General features: G+C 44.7%; 1 protein-coding gene across 6 annotated transcripts in view; it reads right to left on the bottom strand.

The window, feature by feature from the left end:
• slc10a7 (solute carrier family 10 member 7) overlaps nt 1-23,292 on the bottom strand; it is a 449,575-nt gene that overhangs the window by 385,002 nt on the left and 41,281 nt on the right. The gene's annotated exons all lie outside the window — the stretch shown is intronic.

Below are 23,292 nucleotides of genomic sequence, written 5' to 3'. Positions count from 1 at the left end.
GTTTATTCTTCTTTCAAACTCCTCCCATCTTTCCACATCTAAATCCATCATATCCCTCTATTCCCCTTTTCCCTGATACACTGGTCTAGCATCACATTAAATGCATCTATACTATTCGCTTCAACCATTTTCTGTGGTCGTAAGTTCTATATTCTCATCAGAGCAGAGCTGCTGATTGGCTGTTGTGGGGGAAAGTTGCATACGTCCATTGTGGTCACCCGAACTTGAAGGTGTACCTGTGCAAGAGACCCTATCTGTTCAAGTGAAGACAAGCATCTAGCAGAGGGCAGTAGAGCAGAGCTGCTGATTGGCTGTTGCGGGGGACATTTGCATACATCCGTTGTGCTCACCATAACTTGAAGGTGTTTTGTGGAGGAGCAGTTGTCAAGTGACACATAAACCCGAAACACTTCTTCAGTGTTTCCCTCCCTACCCCCTCCTCTAACCAAAAAAACCCCAACCGCTGTAAAGATCAAGAGGAAGGCTCGAGGGCAGGTAGAAGTAGAAAGAAGTTGAACCGTGACGTCACAGCCTGCAGGTAAGGGATTGGCTGGTGTCTGGTAAGTAGTTTTTCTTTTATTTTACCTCAGGTGTTATCGTGCGGGACGCAGAGGTTGCTGAGTGAGTGCTTGCTGAGAAGGGGAGTGAATAACAGGTAAGCTCTTTCTTTCTTTTTCTTTTTTTATCTAGAGGGTATGGCAGGGAAGGTAGTGCAATGTTCCTCCTGCAGAATGTTTGAGGTGAGGGACACCGTCAGTGTCCCTGCTGATTTCATCTGTGGGAAGTGTACCCATCTCCAGCTTCTCAGAAACCGCATTAGGGAACTGGAGCTGGATGAACTTCGGATCATTCGGGAGGCAGAGGTGGTCATAAATAGAAGCTTCAGGGATGTAGTTACTCCGAAGAATAAAGATAGATGGGTGACGGTGACAGGGGCTGGGAGGAAGCAGTCAGTGCAGGGATCCCCTGTGGTCGTTCCCCTTAGTAACAAGTATACCGCTTTGGACACTGTTGGGGGGGGGGGGGGGGGGGGGGAGACTTACCAGGAGTAAGCCATGGGGTACAGGTCTCTGGCACAGAGTCTGTCCCTGTTGCTCAGAAGGGAAGGGGGAGAGGAGTAGAGCATTAGTCATTGGAGACTCCATAGTTAGGGGGATAGATAGGAGATTCTGTGGGAACGAGAGAGACTCGTGGTTGGTGTGTTGCCGCCCAGGTGCCGGGTGCGTGATGTCTCAGATCGTGTTTTCGGGATCCTTAAGCAGGAGGGGGAGCAGCAGATCGTGTTTTCGGGATCCTTAAGCAGGAGGGGGAGCAGCCCCAAGTCGTGGTCCACATAGGTACCAACGACATAGGTATGAAAAGGGATAGGGATGTAAGGCAGGAATTCAAGGAGCTAGGGTGGAAACTTAGATCTAGGGCAAACAGAGTTATTATCTCTGGGTTGTTACCCGTGCCACGTGATAGCGAGACGAGGAATAGGGAGAGAGAGGAGTTGAACACGTGGCTACAGGGATGGTGCAGGAGGGAGTGTTTCAGATTTCTGGATAATCGGGGCTCATTCTGGGGTCAGTGGGACCTCTGCAAACGGGATGGTCTACACCTGGACCAGAGGGGTACCAATATCCTGGGGGGGGGAAATTTGCTAATGCTCTTCGGGAGGGTTTAAACTAGTTCAGCAGGGGCTTGGGAACGTGAATTGTAGCTCCAGTATACAGGAGGTTGAGAGTAGTGAGGTCATGAGTAAGGTTTCAAAGTTGCAGGAGTGTACCGGCAGGCAGGAAGGTGGTTTAAAGTGTCTCTTCTTCAATGCCAGGAGCATCCGGAATGAGGTGTGTGAACTTGCGGCATGGGTTGGTACCTGGGACTTCGATGTTGTGGCCATTTCGGAGACATGGATAGAGCAGGGACAGGAATGGTTGTTGCAGGTGCTGGGGTTTAGATATTTCAGTAAGCTCAGGGAAGGTGGTAAAAGAGGGGGAGGGGTGGCATTGTTAGTCAAGGACAGTATTACGGTGGCAGAAAGGACGTTTGATGAGGACTCATCTACTGAGGTAGTATGGGCTGAGGTTAGAAACAGGAAAGGAGAGGTCACCCTGTTAGGGGTTTTCTTATGGCCTGCGAAAAGTTCCAGAGATGTAGAGGAAAGGATTGCAAAGATGATTCTGGATAGGAGCGAAAGCAACAGGGTAGTGCTTATGGGGGACTTTAACTTTCCAAATATTGACTGGAAACGCTATAGTTCGAGTACTTTACATGGGTCCGTATTTGTCCAATGTTTGCAGGAGGGTTTCCTGACAGTATGTAGATAGGCCAACGAGAGGCGAGGCCATATTGGATTTGGTACTGGGTAATGAACCAAGACAGGTGTTAGATTTGGAGGTAGGTGAGCACTTTGGTGATAGTGACCACAATTCGATTATGTTTACTTTAGTGATGGAAAGGGATAGGTATATACCGCAGAGCAAGAGTTATATCTGGGGGAAAAGCAATTATGATGCGATGAGGCAAGACTTAGGATGCATCGGATGGAGAGGAAAACTGCAGGGGTTGGGCACAATGGAAATGTGAGGCTTGTTCAAGGAACAGCTACTGCGTGTCCTTGATAAGTATGTACCTGTCAGGCAGGGAGGAAGTGGTCGAATCGAGCAAGGGAACCGTGGTTTACTAAAGCAGTCGAAACACTTGTCAAGAGGAAGAAGGAGGCTTATGTAAAGATGAGACATGAAGGTTCAGTTAGGGCGCTCGAGAGTTACAAGTTAGCTAGGAAGGACCTAAAGAGAGAGCTAAGAAGAGCCAGGAGGGGACATGAGAAGTCTTTGGCAGGTAGGATCAAGGATAACCCTAAAGCTTTCTATAGATATGTCAGGAATAAACGAATGACAAGGATAAGAGTAGGGCCAGTCAAGGACAGTTGTGCTTGGAGTCCGAGGAGATAGGAGAGGTGCTAAATGAATATTTTTCGTCAGTATTCACACAGGAAAAAGACAATGTTGTCGAGGAGAATACTGAGATTCAGGCTACTAGACTAGAAGGGCTTGAGGTTCATAAGGAGGAGGTGTTAGCAATTCTGGAAAGTGTGAAAATAGATAAGTCCCCTGGGCCGGATGGGATTTATCCTAGGATTCTCTGGGAAGCTAGGGAGGAGATTGCTGAGCCTTTGGCTTTGATCTTTAAGTCATCTTTGTCTACAGGAATAGTGCCAGAAGACGAGGATAGCAAATGTTGTCCCCTTGTTCAAGAAGGGGAGTAGAGACAACCCCGGTAACTATAGACCAGTGAGCCTTACTTCTGTTGTGGACAAAATCTTGGAAAGGTTTATAAGAGATAGGATGTATAATCATCTGGAAACGAATAATTTGATTAGAGATAGTCAACACGGTTTTGTGAAGGGCAGGTCGTGCCTCACAAACCTTATTGAGTTCTTTGAGAAGGTGACCAAACAGGTGGATGAGGGTAATGCAGTTGATGTGGGGTATATGGATTTCAGTAAAGCGTTTGATAAGGTTCCCCACGGTAGGCTACTGCAGAAAATACGGAGGCATGGGATTCAGGGTGATTTAGTAGTTTGGATCAGAAATTGGCTAGCTGGAAGAAGACAAAGGGTGGTGTTGATGGGAAATGTTCAGACTGGAGTCCAGTTACTAGTGGTGTACCACAAGGATCTGTTTTGGGGCCACTGCTGTTTGTCATTTTTATAAATGACCTGGAGGAGGGCGTAGAAGGATGGGTGAGTAAATTTGCAGATGACACTAAAGTCGGTGGAGTTGTGGACAGTGCGGAAGGATGTTACAAGTTACAGAGGGACATAGATAAGCTGCAGCGTTGGGCTGAGAGGTGGCAAATGGAGTTTAATGCAGAAAAGTGTGAGGTGATTCATTTTGGAAGGAATAACAGGAAGACAGAGTACTGGGCTAATGGTAGGATTCTTGGCAGTGTGGATGAGCAGAGATCTCGGTGTCCACGTACATAGATCCCTGAAAGTTGCCACCCAGGTTTGAGAGGGTTGTTAAGAAGGCGTATGGTGTGTTAGCTTTTATTGGTAGAGGGATTGAGTTTCAGAGCCACGAGGTCATGATGCAGCTGTACAAAACTCTGGTGCGGCCACATTTGGAGTATGGCGTGCAATTCTGGTCGCCGCATTATAGGAAGGATATGGAAGCATTGGAAAGGGTGCAGAGGAGATTTACCAGGATGTTTCCTGGTATGGAGGGAAGATCTTATGAGGAAAGGCTGTGGGACTTGAGGCTGTTTTCGTTAGAGAGAAGAAGGTTAAGAGGTGACTTAATTGAGGCATACAAGATGATCAGAGGATTGGATAGGGTGCACAGTGAGAGCCTTTTTCCTCGGATGGTGATTTCTAGCACGAGGGGACATAGCTTTAAATTGAGGGGAGAGAGATACAAGACAGATGTCAGAGGTAGGTTCTTTACTCAGAGAGTAGTAAGGGCGTGGAATGCCCTGCCTGCAACAGTAGTGGACTCGCCAACACTAAGGGCATTCAAATGGTCATTGGATACACATATTGACGATAAGGGAATAGTGTAGATGGGCATTAGAGTGGTTTCACAGGTCGGCGCAACATCGAGGGCCGAAGGGCCTGTAATGCGCTGTAATGTTCTATGTTCTATCAGGCTTTGGGCAAAGAAGAATCTTCTCAATTCCCTATTGGATTTCCTGGTGACTACTTTATATCAATGCCATCTAGTTGTGCTCTTCCCCACAAGAGGGAATCTTCTCCTGTCTCCTCAAAAGATCTTTACTGGTTAGACCTTAGCCTTCCTTTTTCAAGATGTGGAGATGCCGGAGTTGGACAGGGGTGAGCACAGTAAGAAGTCTTACAACACCAGGTTAAAGTCCAACAGGTTTGTTTCGATATTACTAGCTTTCGGAGCACTGCTTCTTCCTCAGGTGAATGAAGAGGTCTGTTCCAGGAACATATATATTGACAGATTCAAAGATGCCAGACAATGCTTGGAATGCGAGCATTCGCAGGTGATTAAATCTTTACAGATCCAGAGATGGGGTAACCCCAGGTTAAAGAGGTGTGAATTGTGTCAAGCCAGGATAGTTGGTAGGATTTCGCAGGCCAGATGGTGGGGGATGAATGTAATGCGACATGAATCCCAGGTACCGGTTCAAGAGTTTGGTTCCTTTTTCAAGAGTAGAGATCCAGACTGCCAATCCTTTCCTGACATGTACATCCACACATTTCTTTGCACCCTATCCAGTACCTCTTTGTCCCTTTTATAAAGGGTTCCAGAACCACATTTGTATGTTCTACGCCAAGTCTAAGCAAGATAGAGGTTTAGCATTATTTTCCTCCTTTTCAATTATAGATCTCTAAAGATAAAAAAAGAAGCATTGTTTCGAAAATAAATAAATGTGATACGCAATTAGTTTATACCCCGAAGAACTCTACTTGTCAATAAAGCCATGTAGAGGTGGGTATAGGACTAAAAGTACACAAAAATGAAAAAGCTCAGATCCTGGTGATTGGGAAAGATGCAAAGAATTGCAAAGGGTGACGAAAGATAGTAAGAACTACAAAAAGGTTGTATGAAAGGAAACTTGCAAGGGATATGGTATTTTTTTAAATTATAGTTTTATTAGGAAAAGAGGGTGTTCAGGAAAAAGTGGAAAAGTTGATGAATTACTTTGCAACAGTATTTACATTGAAAGAGGTCAGTATGCCAGAAATCACAAGGAAACTAATTCTGGATCAAGGACAGGGACTCATCAAAATTAACACCAGTAATGAAGAAAATAATTACATTTAATAATGACAAATCCCCAGGACCAGATGTTTTCCATTCTAGTGTTTTAAAGTCTTCCAAAGTACATTTGACTCAGGAATCATTCCTTTTAGGTTATGAAATTGTTCGAGTCAACTATTATTTAACCGAGGGTGACAAAAAGAAAGATTTTCAGCCTGCATTTACCATCAGAAAGAAAGGTGGCATGGTGAAACAGTCTGAAAGAATCAGGAAACGCAGTTCTCTCTGGAGAGATCGTATTTCCCACTTTAACTTGCCCTTCATTGGTGTCATCACAAGGTTCATACCCACAAGGGGCAAGAACCTCATTTTAATCCCATAACCGAGCCCCCCTTGCCACATGATCCTGCTCACTGAATATTCATACCTTGTCAGCGCAATGTCACGTTGGCGAGGTTTACAACAGCTTTTTTAAAAACGGATTCAGTCGAGCAGATCCCTCTGGGATGCAGAGGTAAGTATAACACCACCATCCCACCCGATGTCGGGCAGTACCCTAGCACAGGTTGGCACAGTTTCAACCTGGCCCTGCCAAACTGGCAGCACCAACCTGTGCGGGGGCAGTGCTAGTGTCGGGCCCTCGTGGGAGACCCATAGGAGAGTATTTACATTTATGCGCGGTGAAGGGGGCGGGGGAGGGGAAAGAAGGGTTAATGAGGGAGGAACACAGGCTTGGGGGGGTAAACCTGGCGAAACCTACGCAGTGGTGGTGCGGTGGATGAGCCCCCAATGATTGTCCGTAAAGTGGTTTTGGGGGGGGGAAACGGCCCTGATGATTGTGCTAGGGTGGGGATGAAGAGTCCCCAGTACCTCTGTGGTGAAGGAGGAGGGAGGGGGTGAGAAGAGAGAGAGAACAAAAATGTTCAACTTCATTGCTGATCGGGGCGGCCTTTAAAGTTGGTGCTCCTATCTCTGTTGGCTCTATCAGGTCCCATCCCTCTGGTGACACTGTACACCAGGCCCACTCTTTTTTCCCCCCACAGTGGCTCACGATCTTGAGATAAAACTGGTCTGTGCAACTGGAGAGCTTCACGCCGGTTTTCTGTCTCAGCCTGACACTTCGAAAATATATGGTACATTTCCTCCCAGTGTGACTAAACGCCATGAAAATTCTAAGCTGATCAGGAGGGTCAACTTTAAAGGCTAGGTCATGCCTGATGTACGCGATTAAATTTTTCTGAAGGTGACTAAAGAAGTGTTCAGGGCAATGTCTATGGATGTTACATATATGGACCTCTAGAAAGCATTCAATATAGTCTTGCAGAAGAGACTGTTAATGTAGAAGTGCTGGGTTTCAATGACTGGTAATCAAGGGCTTGTAAAAACAATAGTTTACTCAGTATTAGGAGCAGCTCTCACATTCTTCTATTCTGTCTGCGCTCTGGGGAGAACTACTGCGCTTCCATCATGTGACCCTTAAGCAGCCGCATCATCCCGTCAACACGTGACCCCCTCGTTCTACATCTTCTCCGTTTAAGTTGAGACAACCGATGGTACCGAGATGCAACAGTGTGCGCAAACAAACATACAGATTGAACAGGCTAACGTTACATAACGATTTAAATAAGGTGAAATACGGACTAAGCTGTTGCAGGTGGTGCACAGTCCATCACGTCTCCATCACCCTCCCACCCCCACATTTTGTCATTTAACGAAGAAGGACAAAGGCCAGTTGTAGACTAGATAGTTATGGAGTCCAGTTTGGGTTTAGTTTGGTCATCTAACCTGAGCGTATGATTGTACTAGTTGGCTGTTCTGTAGATGTTCTCAGGTCAGTGTCCTTAGTGTAGACGACTTGGGGCATTCCTTCAGTGTACCCAGTGGGTGCAGGCTTGCCATGAAGGCCTCTGGAGGAGCTTCTATTTCCACGAGGGTCAAGGGCCTGTTTTGTAGGCTGGTGGCTGGGGTACTGTGGTATCTGCTGGTGCTGGTTGTGATACCTTTAGCAGTTGACGCAGATTTTGCACACAGTGGGCACTGTCCAAAGCTACCACATAACTGTTCAACTGCCGAGCATCGATGTGTACCATTGCGTTTGTTGTTACTGCATGTGAATGAATACTGGCACTTTGACCAGGTGTTCTCACTCCCCCCGTCAGCATTCCGCAGGGACTGTTCCCTCCAGGATACCCTGGTTCATTCCTCCTTCACGCCCAACACCTCACTTTCTTCTCACGGCACCTTCCCATCCAAAAGGGCAACACCTGCCCTTTACCTCCTCCCTGCTTACCACCCAAGGGCCTAACCACTCTTTTCAAATGAGGCAATGCTTCACATGCACCTCCTTCAATCTGGTCTATTGCATTCGCTACTCCAAATGTGGTCTACTTTATGTTGGCGAGAATAAGGCAGATTAGGTGATTGCTTTGCAAAGCATCCTCAGTCCCTCCACAAGCAGGACCCAGACCTTCCTGTTGCTTTCCATTTCAACTCACCGACCTGCTCTCATGTCCACATGTCCATCCTTGGCTTGCTACAATGTTCCAGTGAACTCAGGGGCAAGCTGGAGGAACGGCACCTCATCAAGGACTTGGACAGGCTAGGAGAGTGGGCAAAGAAGTGACAGATGGAATACAATGAGGAAAAGTGTGAGGTTATGCACTTTGGAAGGAGAAATGGAGGCATAGACTATTTTCTAAATGGGGAGATGCTTAGGAAATCAGAAGCACAAAGGGTCTTGGGAGTCCTTGTTCACGATTCTCTTAAGGTTAAGGTGCAGGTTCAGTCGACAGTTAGGAAGGCAAATGCAATGCTACCATTCATGTCGAGAGGGCTAGAATACAAGACCAGGGATGTACTTCTGAGGCTACATAAGGCTCTGGTCAGACCCCATTTGGAGTATTGTGAGCAGTTTTGGGCCCCGCATCTAAGGGAGGATATTCTGGCCTTGGAAAGAGCCCAGAGGAGGTTCACAAGAATGATCCCTGGAATGAAGAGCTTGTCGTATGAGGAACGGTTGAGGACTCTGGGTCTGTACTCGTTGGGAGTTTAGAAAGGTGAGGGGGGATCTTATTGAAACTTACAGGATACTGCGAGGCCTGGATAGAGTGGACGTGGAGAGGATGTTTCCACTTGTAGGAAAAACTAGAAGTAGATGTCACAATCTGAGACTAAAGGGGCGATTCTTTAAAACAGAGATGAGGAGGAATTTCTTCAGCCAGAGGGTGGTGAATCTGTGGAATTATTTGCCGCAGAAGGCTGTGGAGGCTAAATCAGTGTCTTTAAGACAAAGATAGATAGGTTCTTGATTAATAAGGGGATCAGGGGTTATGGGCAGAAGGCAGGAGAATGAGGATGAGAAAAATAACAGCCATGATTGAATGGCAGAGCAGACTCGATGGGCCGAGTGGCCTAATTCTTCCCCTCTGTCTTATGGTCTTATGATCCATTTTTCTCTCATCATGGTCTCCCCACCCCATCTGTTCCCTGTTCCAAGTTGTCCTTTGATACACTGCTTACACATTCTGGTCTCTTAATGTGCCACTATCAGCACTCTTCTTAGTCATTCACACTAACAGTTAATTCCCTTTGTCCACAACATCTGTGTCAATTGCCACCCATCATTGGCCCTCTATTCAGCCTCAGTGCTCCATGCTCCCCCCTCCGGCCACCCCCCAGTACGACAGTATAAAATCTCATCCTATTTCCAGTTCACTTTAGCTTTGACAAAGAGTCATCCAGACTGGAGACATTAGCTCCGTTCTCTCTCCACAAATGCTGTCAGAGCTGCTGAGATTGTTCAGCATTTTCGTTTTTTGATTCAAACTTTGCGACGGCCTCACCTTTTTTGATTTGCCTGATAATCCAGGAGCGCAATAGATGCGCCACTCCTTTTAAAACGTTGCCCAGTTGTCCACAAAGATTTTGTCGAACATGATGAAACAAAGTCCTTGAGCTGCACTGCCATCTCCTGACACCATGTAGAAGTGTTGGGTTCCAAGTGTTGGAACAACAATACTTTGTTCAGTACTATGAGCAGCTGTTGCATGCTTCTGTTCTACCCTCGCTCTGGGGAGAACTCCTGCGCTTCCGTCACTTGGTCCTTTAAGTACCCGTGTCCTCACATCATCACATGACCACTCAGTGTACAGTTAACTAAAGTTGAAGCCTAAGGAATCAAAGCCTAGTTATTGACCTGCTTAGAAAATTGGCTGAGCAACTGGAAAAAGAAGGAAGCAATAATAGACATATATTGACCTTAAAGAGGCTGCAGCCAAGGTTTACCAGAATGAAACTTGGATTCCAAGGGTTAAAACGTGAGGAGAGATTACCCAAATGAGGATTATAGTCCCTTCGGACAGCTATAACCCTGCTGAAATCAAGTCTATTGGGGGCATGGACTAGCACATGGGAAACTCAGAAAACTATGATGTGCCCATCAGTGGCTTTTTAACACAACTACTGCATTATCATACCATTTCAGGTTTTTCTGACAAAATTGGCATCAGCAGGGGTGAGTGATGCCAATATCCATGATAAGATTTAAATTCCATATTTAAAAGAAAATTCTAAACATGGAAGTTAAAGCATTGGAGATGGGAATGAGACCAAAAATAATTGCTGGCATAGAAGGTAGAATGTCAAAGGCTGCTTCAGAATTGTCTCCTTCATGCTTTTGAGGGCTCCAAGGACATGATGTTTGATATGACCCGCCAATGGTTGGGACGTATGTCCTACATACCTGTCATCGCACTGAAATTAAAATGCCACAATACGCATTTCTTTCTTCTTTTAGTCTAATATTATCCTTAACATTCCTATTAATCAAAAAATGGATCTTATTTGTTGGGTTTTTGTTTTTCCAATGGGATGTTGTTGAACATTTTGAATTGTTTCTTTTTATATTTCCCACCGTTTATTTATCCAGATGCGCTTTAGTCTATTTGCCCAATCAACCTTAGCCAGCTCTTCCATCATGCCTACATAATTGGCTTTGTTTAAGTTTAAGATTCTTACTTGGGACTGCAGTATGTCACTTTCAAAATTAGTATGGAATTTTTTATTACGAACACTTTTTCCCAGCGAATGGGATTCATTAATGTAAATTAGTATAAACCCTGACTCATTCCAGTGCTCGATCTAAAATACATTTATCTCTATTTAGTTCCACAATTGTTCCAGGAAACTGTCATGAAAGCATTCTATACACTCATTTCCCAGACCACCCTTGCCAATTTGATTTGTCTAATCTACATGAAGATGACAGTCCCCCACAATTATTACAGGGCCTTTGTTACAAGCTCCTATTATTTCTTGTTTAATGCTCTTGTCCAACAGTATAACAACTGTTAAGGGGCCTATAAACTACTCCCATCAGTGTTTACTGACCCTTGTTAATCCTGATCTCCAGCATACTGATTATACTTTCTGGTCTTCTGAGCAAAGATTTTTTTCTCACTGTCATCCTTTACTGTCGGGCTACTCTTCTTATTTTTCCACTCTGTCGGTCTTTTCAAAATGTTGTGTATTATCGAAAATTTATTTCCCAACCTTGGTCACCTTTTTTAATATTCATCCACGGGATGTGGGTGCCACTGGCTAGGCCAATGGTGGTGAGCTGCCTCCTTGAACCACTGCAGTCCATTTGGTATAGGTACACCCACAGTGCTGTTAGGAAGGGGGTTCCAGGATTTTACAGCAACAGTGAAGGAACACGTTATAGTTTTACGCCAGGATGGTATGTGACTTGGAGAGACATTTGCAGGTGGTGGTATTTCCATGCATCTGCTGCTCTTGTCCTTGTAGAGGTCATGTGTTTAGAAGTTGCTGACAAAGAAGGCTTGGTAAGTTGCTGCACTGCAACTTGTAGATGATGGCCCTGGTGGAACCCAAACTGAGCATCAGTGAGAAGTTTATTTATAGAACACAGGGAGAATGGTGCAAACTCCACATGGACAGTGACCCAGGGCCAGGTCCTCAGCGTTGTGAGGCAGTAGTGCTAACCACTGTGCCACCGTGCCGCTCCAGGTTATTGCTGAGTAAGTGCATCTTGAGAGCATTGTCGACGACACTTTCCATCACTTTTCTGATGATCGAGAGTAGGCCAATGATGGGGTAAATGGTCAGGTTGGATTTGTCCTGCTTTTTGTGGACAGGACATACCTGGGCAATTTTCCATATCGTCAGGTAGATGCCAGTGTTTTAGCTATACTGGAACAGCTTAACTAGGGGTGCAGCTAGTTCTGAAGCACAAGTCATTTGTGGAATGTTTTTAGGGACAATAGACAGTATCCAGTGTCTTCAGCCATTTCTTGATATCACATGAGGTGACCCAAATAGGTTGAAAATTGATGCCTATGATGCTGGGGACCTCCAGAGGAGGCTGAGATGGATCATCCACTTGGTACATCTGGCTGAAGATTGCTCCAAATGCTTCAGCTTTGTCTTTCGCACTGATATCTTGGGTTCCCCGCCATCAAGAATGGGGATATTTGTGGAACCTCCTCCTCAAGTTAGGTTGTTTAATTGCCTTGCACCATTGATGACTGGATGTGGTAGCACTGCAGAATTTAGATTTGATCCGTTGGTTGTGGAATCGCTAAGCTCTGTCTATCATATGCTGTTTCCCCTGTTTGGCATGCAAGTAGTTATCTGATGTAGCTTCACCAGGTTGAGACTTGTATGCCTGGTGCTGCTGCTCCTGGCATGCCCTCCTACATTCTTCATTGAACCAGGGTTGATACCCAGCTTGATGGTAATGGTAGAATGGGAGATATGTCAGGCCATGAGGTTACATATTGTGGCTGTACACAGTTCTGCTGCTGCTGATGGCCCATACAATCTCAAGGATGCCTAGTTTTGAATTGTTACCGAGCGGCACGGTGGCGCAGTGGTTAGCACTGCTGCTTCAGAGTGCTGAGGACCCAGGTTTGATCCCGGCCCCGGGTCACTGTGGAGTTTGCATATTCTCCCTGTGCCTGTGTGAGTCTCATCCCCAGAACCCAAAAGATGTGCAGGGGAGGTGGATTGGTCATGCTAAATTGTCCTTTAATTGGGAAAAATAATTAGGTACTCTAAATTTATTTTTTTAAACTTTTGAATAGTTAGATCGATTTGAAATCTATCCCATTTAGCATGTTGGTAAGTGCCATACAACACACTGGAGCGTATCCTTAATGTGAAAGTATGACTTTGTCTCCACAAGGACAGAGTGATGGTCACTCCTACCAATACTGCCCACGCCTCTGCAATGGCAATTAAAACTAAACCAGTTATGTCAATTTATGCCACTGGCTCATCTATCTTGTTGCGAACGTTTAATGCATTCAGATAAAAAAGCTTTAATTTTTTTTACAACTAATATTTACATGGGCCTTAATCACTGATGCACTATTATCGTTAAATTCTGTCCCTTCCTGACCTACTCCGCTGGTCTTTTCCTAAATTACTACACTGTTCTGTTGCCTTGAATTTTCCCTGTAGATTTCTAAATTAACCTTCAACTGAACCCTGTCCTCATTTAGTTTGAAGCCCCATCCACTGCCCTAATTATACTATTTTCCAGGGCACTGATCCAAGCCCGATTTAAGTGGAGTGTATCACAAAGGAACAACTCTTTCATTCCCAAGTGCTGGTACCAGTGCTCCATGAATCTTCTTCTCACATACCCTCTTTGAACCCATCCTCAAATCTGCTTGGTGTCAATCCATTTATTCTTTCATGAATTGTGGGCTTCGCTGGTAAGGCCAGCAATTGTTATCCATCCCTTATTGCCGTTGTACTGAGTGGCTTGCCATGCCATTTGAGGGGGCAGTTAGGAGTCAACCACATTATTGTGGATCTCGAGCTACATGTAGGCCAGACCAGAAAAGGATGCATATTTCAGTGAACCAGATGGTTTTTTAAGACAATAATAGTTTCATCGTCACCTTTATTAAGACTAGCTCTGAATTCCGGATTTTGTGAATTGAATTTTAATTCCACCAGCTGCCGTGTGAGATCCAAACCCATGTCCCCAAAGCATTAGCTTGAGCCTCTAGTAGATTTCTAGATTCCTGAGACATTAGCACTATGCCACCATTTGCTCCACGTGATATGGTCACAATTCAGAGATTATGACTCCTCATCAAACTCATCATTCCTATTTCCACCTATGTCATTGATTCCTACATGGATTATAACAACTGGATTGTCCCCTTCCCACTCCAAATTTGTCTTCAGCCACAAGGAAATGCCTTACCCTGACACTGGGCAGGCAACACAATTTCACGAGCGCAGAACTCCTGGTCGCAGTTGCAGATAACAGTACCTATCCCTATTCTTGACCACACTGCCCTTATCACTAACATATTCTTTTTTACTTAAATGACTTCATGCACCAAGGTGCTATGGGCAATTGACCCATCCACTCTGCAGTCTGTGCTCTCAGACACACATGAAGCAAGTACGTTTTACCTGTTAGTCAAAAGTCAAGGGCTGAAGTTCCATCACTACATACTGGCTGCCCATACCTGCCTGACTTGCAGTCAAAACCTCTTGTCCCTGTCATTGATCATGTCTAGAGTTCTACTTGGGTTAACCAGTGTGATATCTCCTAGAACAAGTGTCCATGTAACTCTCCTCCTCCCTGGTGCCCCACGATGCCTGTGGCCAGATTCCAGCTTAGCAACTCTGGGCATAAGTTGCTCAAGCTGCAGATATTTAGTGCAGATGTGGTTGTCTGGGACTACAATGCACTCTACAAACTCCAACGTGTTACACTCACAGCACACCACCTTTGCTGCCATGTGTGACTACGCTTATTTAGTTATTTCATTACTTAACTAAGTTAGTAACTAACAAGCTAGGGGGAACAGAAAGTTAAAGTCTCTTAGCTTGGAGTCAGAAGATAACATTCACCAGCTACTAAAGGTAAACCAAAGGAATAAAAAGCAGCATCTTCTTGTCCCTCTGCGCAGAATTCCCATTTGTAACAAATTCCCGCCTTGGCATTTAGTTCATAAAACACTCTGTGCTTCCCCACTCAACAAGTGCAAGGAGCTCCTGGATTTTCGGTCATAAAGACTGAGGCCAACCATTCAGCAGGCGCAGGTCCCCTCACTTTCCCTAGCTGATTGGCCAAACCTCCCCGAATACACACTCTTGCAATGAACGATCTGGAAGAAGGAGCGGTGGGCATTGTTGCTAAGTTTGCAGATGATAAAAAAGATATGTAGAGGGACGGGTCGTATTGAGGAAGCACTTGGACAGGCTAGGAGAGTGGGCAAAGAAGTGGCAGATGGAATATAATGTGGAAAAGTGTACGGTTATGTAACTTTAGAGGCATAGACTATTTTCTAAATGGCGAAAGGCTTCAGAAATCTGAAGCACAAAGGGACTAGTTCAGGATTCTTTAAGGTTAACATGCAGGTTCATTTGGCAGTTAGGAAGGCAAATGCAATGTTAGCATTCATTTCAAGAGGGCTAGAATACAAGAACAGGGATGTACTGCTGAGGCTGTATAAGCTCTGGTCAGAACCCATTTGGAATATTGTGAGCAGTTTTGGGTCCTGTACCTAAGGAACGATGTGCTGGCCTGAGAGGGGATCCTGAGGAGGTTCACAAAAATGGTCCCAGGAGTGAAAGACTTATCATATGAGGAGCGGCTGAGGACTCTGGGCCTGTACTCGATGGAGTTTAGAAGGATATGAGGGGATCTCATTAAAACTTACAGAATACTTGACGCCTAGATAGAGTGAACGTGGAGAGGATGTTTCCACAAGTAGGAGAGACTAGAACCCGAGGGCACAGCCACAGACTAAGGGGATGATCCTTTAAAACTGAGGTGAGGAGGAATTTCTTCAGCCAGGGGATGGTGAATCTGTGGAACATATTGCCTCAGAAGGCTGTAGAGGCCAAGTTACTGAATACCTTTAAGACAGAGATAGATAGGTTCTTGATTAATGAGCGGATCAGGAGCGAGAACAGGAGAAAGGAGATGAGAAACATATCAGCCATGATCGATGGGCCGAATGGCCTAAATCTGCTCCTAAATCTTACGGTCTTATGGTCTGTACCCTAGACCTCAGCTCACACATTTCTCTAATTTCTCTCTCATCTCCCCTCTCTGAGTTAATCTTGTCTGAGACCCACCTTCTGTTTCTTCAACCCTATTCCCATCATACTGCTGACCACCCGATTTCTCTTCCAAGTCCCCATGTTAATGGACATTCATGACGAAGGATCCAACCTTGGCCCCTTCCTATTTCTGAGCTTCATGCTGCCCTGCAGTGATATTAACTAAATATTAGTAAGGCTAAAACCATTATCTTTAGTCCCTGCCATAAACTCTGTTCCAGAGCCACCAAATCCATTCCTCTCCCTCATTCGATCTGACCCAAGCTGAACTTCCAACTACACATCTGCTCCAGCATCAAGAACACCTACTTCCACCTCCATACCATCACCTATCTCCGACCCTACCTCAGCCCTTCTACTGCCCCCATCCATGCCTTTATTACCTTGAGACTTGGCTATTCCAATGTTCTCCTCGTCAGCCTCCAAAATTCCAACTGGTATAAACTTGAGCTCATCCAAAACGCTGTTGCTTGGAACCTAACTTGTACCAAGTCCAATTCACTCATCCCCTCTGTTCTCATTGGCCTACATTAGCACCCAGCCTCAATTTAAAGTAACTGTCAATGTTTTCAAATTTCTCCATAGCTTCGCTCTTCCCTATTTCAGTAACCTCCCACAACCCTACGAGATCTCTGGGTACTTCCAATTCTGACCTCTTGCGCATCCCCAATTTTCATCGTTCCACCACTGACAGCCATGCCTTCAGCTGTTTAGATCTTAATCTGCAGAATTCCCAATCTAAACCTCACTGCCTTTCCACTTCAGTCTCTTTCTATAAAACACTCCTTAAAATCTAACTTTCTGACCAAGCTTTTGGTCATCTGTCCTACCTTCTCAAGTTGCTCGGTGTCAAATTTTGTTTGATAACGTTCCTGTGACATACCTTGGGATATTCTATTACATTGAAGACATTGTAAAAATGCAAGTTGTTGTTGTACATGTAGCATATTGATTAAAAAAGCCTTCTCTAATTCCCTCTTTCCTATTTTTATCCACGTTTACACTTGAACAGACTCAGCCAATAGGCTGACGAATAAATAATTGAACCAATTACCAGAGATGTTTGTTTATCCATAAAGATATTCTGGTCTCAATCACCAAAAGGCCATTTCTTAATACTTCCTCATCTCCTTTTCCATCATGTCCACTACCCTCTCCAACCACCTTTAAAATAAAATTCTATCCAACTCCCTCCCAAACTTATTCTCAAACTTCTCTCTTCTCCAGGCCTCCATCTGCTGTGGTATCTTTGCTGCTACTCAATCTCTCCCTTGCCACTGCCTTGATGCCACAAAATCACAGTTTCATATCCCTACTATTTCCTCAACCTTTCCTCCCTTATCTTGAATACACAACTTAATTGGCATAACCAGTCACATCACCGAATTTGACTTGACCAACTCAGCCATTGTACTGCTTCAGCAATATTATCCTGCTAGTCTAGATCATCCTTGAATTTAAGGGACCCCACGCTCACTTTTCTCCTCTACAAGCTGCATCCTCAAATAGCATTCCCCAAACCACTCCATCATTATCTCTAATGCCAATCACAAAGAGCTTGTGAAGTTTTGTCTTTACTGTTATATCCATTAATCTTTTATGGAGCTCCTTTGTCCACTCCCTATACTTTGCATTCCCAGCATGCTGCAGTTTTGTTCCCATCATCCTTTCCAAGCACAATTAAAACTCAGTTCCAAATCACTTAACTCCATCTTCTGGCTTCATGCTTACAGACATTGTTATTGGCTCGCTTTACTGAGGTGTCTCAGCACTTCCTTTCAATGTCCTTATCATCACTCCCTTTCGTCAAAAGGCCTGCCGTTGACTCATTCCCTAAAATTACATCCTTTACCTCCCTCCAAGACCACTGGATGAATCATTGTCTTCAGCCTTTTTCTCACAAAACATGCTATTTGAATTTCTTCACTCTAGCCTCTGCCCTGCACCCATCAGAGCCAAATTAGTAAACGAAATAGGTAAAATGGATAAAGAAAAAATGCTCAGACATTGGGGGAGAGTTACAAGAGGTTAATAAAAACATTCTTGAAAAGATGAGTTTCAAGAAAGCTTTTAAAAGCAGAGGCATGTGATAAAGCATTTAGGAAAGATGTTTAAGTGTAACTGAAGGCTGTGCAGTCAGGGAAAGGTTGAGAAAGAGAAATGCACAAAAGGCCAGAGTTAGAGATTAAGGGTGTGGGGAGAGGATAGCCGGAAGACGTTTCTGAGACACACTGGGAGAAGCTGTGAAGCAATTTGAAGATGACAGCATGACTTTTAAGTTTAATGCAAGGGGCAGGGTTCCAAAGTAGGTTCATGAAAATATCCTCTATGACTGACTACAGTTCATCTCTCCTTTTCATCTCCGCAGTATTTGATATAGTCAATCACACCATCCTCTCTATTCACCTCTCTCCTGCTTCCATTCCTAATGGTCTGAAAGCGCCAAGCTCATCTTCAGTGCATTCAGCTCTGTAGTTCTTCAAGTATTAATTCTGCACTCTCTATTTCTCTCCACATGGTCCCAAGCAGCATCAAGATCAGGAGGAGCAGCAGCAGCAAGGAGTAGAGGCAAGGCACAGATAAAAAAGGGCAGCACGGTAGTGCAGTGGATAGCACTGCTGCCTCACGGCGTCGAGGTCCCAGGTTCGATCCTGGCTCTGGGTCACTGTCCGTGTGGAGTTTTCACATTCTGCCCGTGTTTGCGTGGGTTTCGCCACCACAACCCAAAGATGTGCAGGTTAGGTGGACTGGCCACACTAAATTGTCCCTTAATTGGAAAAAATGAATTGGGTACTCTGAATTTAGTTTTAAAAAAGACACAGATATAAAGAAGAACAAACTGAGCCCCGAGAGCCGGTTCGGGAGCAGGACCACAGCCGGGGCATGGGGATAAAAGGAATAATGACCTGAGACTTGAGAGCTGTGTCGGGAGTGGGACCAGAGGTAGGACATGGGGATAAAAAGAGCAGCAGAGGGAAAACTGAAGAAAATCAAGAAGCAATGTCACATGGCAGCAGGTCAGTGATTAGTTGGTGAGTAATGCAGCAATTTCTTCCTCGCGAAGAAAGAGCTGTTGTTTAAATAAAGTGCTGGGAAATATATCTGTATCTTCTCTTAATCAATATCTACAAATATTTGTTTCTGAAAATGAATTGAATTTATTCAGGTGTACCATCAAACAAATAAATAAGACAACAAGAGGTGACAGGACAGACTACTTGACAGGACCGGAGTATTTAAGAGTTTGTGAACGGTGAGGCAGTCACTCAAGCTCAAGAGTCATACTTATAACTGGAGCACAGTCACATCTCAGGGAAAGTGCAGGTTCAAGCAAAGTGGGTGTGACTATTAGGAAGCAGAGATTTATGAGTGAGATAGAGCAATAATGGTCTGATCCAACAAGCATGATGTGCAAGTTACCTGCAAGAACAAGGCAAAAGATTGCAGGGAGGACAACCACAATGCAAGCCAAAGCTGTGTGGCTCAGAAGGCAGTGCAAGAGGGGGCAAGAGCATATTAGAAATCTGGTAGTGATGGGGGATTTCATAATTAGGGAAAAGATAGCATCCTCTGTAACCAGGAGCAAGAATCCAAATGCCTACCAGGTGCCAGGATAAGAGTTCTCTCATGATGACTGCGGACAAATTTAAAACAGGGGAATAAACAAGTTGTTGTGGCCCATGTTAGAACAAGCAACCTAAGAAAGGTCAGGGGAGGTGGCCCTACTGAGGCAATAATCATGAGTTAGGCACTAAATTAGAAAGCAGGACCTCACGCATGATTATCTCTGGATTATTGCCCAAACCATGTGCAAATTCTCATTGAATAAACAGTCAAATCAGGAGAATTGACATATGACTAAACAACTGGTGTAAGGAGTTCCTTCTCATGGGACAATGGCACTATTATTGAAACAGGACGGAAACTAAATTATAAAGGAGCATAAAACAAAATAGAAAAATATTTCTACCCTCCTTATTATAATCTAAACTAGAGGAAGTAAAAGTAAAGGGAGTAATTTAAGCGTAAGCAAAATATATAATTAAATAAAATGATTAATTATAACGCATTATGGATGGCAAAACAGGTGATGGGTCACAGCTGCAGTGTTGCCTGCCTGATGCCAGGGTTCGGGGCATCTGCTTGGGTTGGAGAGGAACTTGCAGTGGGAGGGGGACCCAGCTGCCATGGTCTATGTAGGTACCAACATAGGCAGGATGAGGAAGGAGGTTCTGTATAGTCAATATGAGCACCTAATTAAGAAGCAGAACCTTAAAGGTCTGGATTACTACCCGAGCCACGTAAAGATTTGCATAAAACAAGTCAGATTAGAGAGATGAACACATGGCTCAAAGACTGGTGTGGGAGAAGTGGGTTCCGGTTCGTGGGGTCACTGGGGGGAAAGTGGGATCAGTATCGTTGGGACGGTCTACACCCGAACCATGCTGGGACTGATGTCTTTGCGAGTCACATAACTAGGGAAGTAGAGAGGGTTTTAAACTAAATAGTGCGGGCATGGGATCAAATGTGGGAAGATGTGGTAAATCAAAGAGCAGAGACAAGGCAAAAGAGAAAGATATTATTACAGGAAATAAAAAACAGACACATGACAGGAAGGGATAGAAAGTACAAATCAAAGAGTAAATCAACAGATGAAACTAGAGGTTTGAAAAAGAACAAAAGGATAAAACAAAAAGCTCTGCATCTGAATGCACATAGCATTTGCAACAAAACAGATGAACTAAGAGCGCACAAAGAAATAAATAAGTACGATTTGAGAGCCATTACGGAGAAATAGCTGCAGGATTGGCAAATTAGATGAAAAGATAGGTCGAAGGAGAGGCATGGCAAATATTTAAAGGAGCATTCCAGAATGCACTGAATAGATACATTTCAACGAGTAAGAAAAAGTCCAAGGGACGAACCACCAACCATGATTAACTAGAAAGGTTAAAGACAGTATCAAACTGAAAGAAAAAGCATATAATGGTGCAAAGACAGGAGGCAAGTCAGAAGATTGGACGGAATATAAGTGACTAAAAGATTAATAAGGATGGAAAAATTAGGCTCCGAGAGAAAGCTAGCCAGAAATCTAAAAACAGACTAAGTATTTTTATAAATATTTTTAAAATTTAAATATTTAAATTTAATTAGCAGAAGGCCAATCGGCTTTTCGGGTCTGCACTGGCCCTCTGAAAGAGCACACTAGCTAGGCCCAATCCCCCACCCTATCCCCATAACCCCACCTAGGGGCAATTTTGCATGGCCAATCCACCTAACGAGCATGGGCATGATTCTCCCATGCCGTTCGCGCCATTTTTTCCCGCAGCGTCGGTCCAACGCTGGCAGGCGATTCTCCGCCATATGCACTGGCGCGTTTGGCAGGACGCAGGTCGCTGTCCGGGGCGCCGATTCTCCGGCCTTGATGGGCCGAGCGGCCACGCGGAAACGGTAGAGTCCCGCCGGCGTCGTTCACCCCTGCTCGCAGCCGGCGAGAACTCTGCACGTAGGGTCGGGGGGGCGGCCTGTGGGCGGGGAAAAGCACTCCTTCACCGGGGGGGGGGGGGGGCCTCCAATGGTGTCTGGCCCACGATCGGCAGGCCGGCCTCTTCCCCCCCCCCCGGGCCTACTTTGTTGTGCTTCCGGCCCCAGAACCCCCGCGCCATGTTGCGTGAGTCAACCGTGCATGCGTCGGTTGGCACTTCACCACTGCGCATGCGCGGGTTGGCGCCGCCATCAGTCCGCGCCAGGATGTAAGACTGGAGCGGCATGAACCGCTCCAGCGCTGTGCTGGCCCCGTGGGGGCCAGAATCGCTATTGCCCGCGCCCGTTTCGCGCCATCGTGAAATGCGATGGCGTTCACAACGGCGCAGACACTTAGTCCCACGATCAGTGAATCGCGCCCCATATCTTTGGACTTCAGTATAGAGGACACAAGTAACGTCCCATTAATAGCTGTATATCGGGAAATAGAAAAGAGGGAGGAACTCAGGAAAATTACAATCACCAGGGAAGTGGTACTGAGAAAAGTGTTGGATCTGTGGGCTGACAAGAGCCCTGTCTTGAGGGACTTCATCCTAGGGTCTTAATAGAAGTGAGATAGTTGATACATTGGTTTTAATTTTCAAAAACATCCTATATTCGGGGAAGGTCCCATTAGATTGGAAGATAGCAAATGTAACTCCATTATTCAAAAAAGGAGGGAGACAGAAAGCAGGAAACTACAGGTCAGTTAGCTTGACATCTTTCGTAGGGAAAATATTAGAAGCTATTCTTGAAGAAGTTATAGCAGGGCATTTGGTTATGCCCAAGGTAATCAGGCAGAGTCAACATGGTTTTGTGGAAGGGAAATCATGTTTAACCAACCTTTTGGACTTCTTAAAGGAAGTAACCTGTGCTGTAGGTAAAGGGAAACTGGTAGATATACTGTACTTAGATTGCCAAAAGGCATTTGGTAAGATGCCACATCAAAGGCTATTTGTGGAAAATAAAAATCCATTTATAGGAAGTGTAACATATTTGCATGGTAAGATAATTGGCTGGCTAATAGGAAGCAGAGAGTAGGGGTCATTTTCAGGTTGGCAAGATAAAACGAGTCCCTCAGGGATCAGTGCTGCGACCTCAACTATTTTCAATTTATATAAATTATTTGGATGCAAGGATTGAAGGGATAGTTGCCAAATTTGCTGATGATACAAATATAGGAGGAAAGTAAGTTGTGAAGAGGATGGAAGGAGGCTACAAAAATATATAGATAGGTTAACTGGGTGGGCAAAGGTCTGGAATATAATGTGGGAAAATATGAAATTGTCTATTTTGGCAGGAAGAATAGAAAAGCAGCAAATAATTTATTTCAGCTAAACACTTGAAAGATTGTAACCATCATTTTAGCCCCAATAATACATTCCTCATCTCTTCCACCGAATTGATCTTCCTCTCTGACCACATGCTCAGTCTGAACCATATCTTGCAAAGCCTTGAGCACTTGCTTATCCAGGAATTCTCACATTTGATTCGTCATCTAGGCTGCCTCCACCCCACTGCTGAATTCCTTATACAAATTTTTGTCACCGTGGTCTTGATTTTGCCAATATCCTCTTTTTTAACCTCCCACTGTCTCCAAATATAAACTATTCCAGAAAACTTGTATCCAATACTTTCTAAAATCCTACCATCCATTCCCCCACATCTTCAGTAACCTAAATCACCTTGTTGTAATTTAGTGGGCTGAATTTAAAACCTTTCCCTTGTATTCAAATCCATCCATGGTTGCTCCCTGTCTCAAAGACATTATCTAGCCTATGTCTTCTCCTGCATCCAGATCACTAATTTTTGGGCTTTGGGCATCCTCCCATCATCGTACCATTAATTACAAGACTTTCAGCCACGTCAACCTCACATTCTAGTGCTCTTTCGTAAATGCTTCACTTAGCTTCTCTGCCAGTCAATATTCACAAGGGTC

This window comes from Scyliorhinus torazame, chromosome 3 (genome assembly GCF_047496885.1).
Source record: "Scyliorhinus torazame isolate Kashiwa2021f chromosome 3, sScyTor2.1, whole genome shotgun sequence".
Taxonomy (NCBI): Eukaryota; Metazoa; Chordata; class Chondrichthyes; order Carcharhiniformes; family Scyliorhinidae; genus Scyliorhinus; species Scyliorhinus torazame.
The sequence above is the reverse complement of the archived record's forward strand: the minus strand, read 5'-3'. Positions and strand labels throughout refer to the sequence as shown.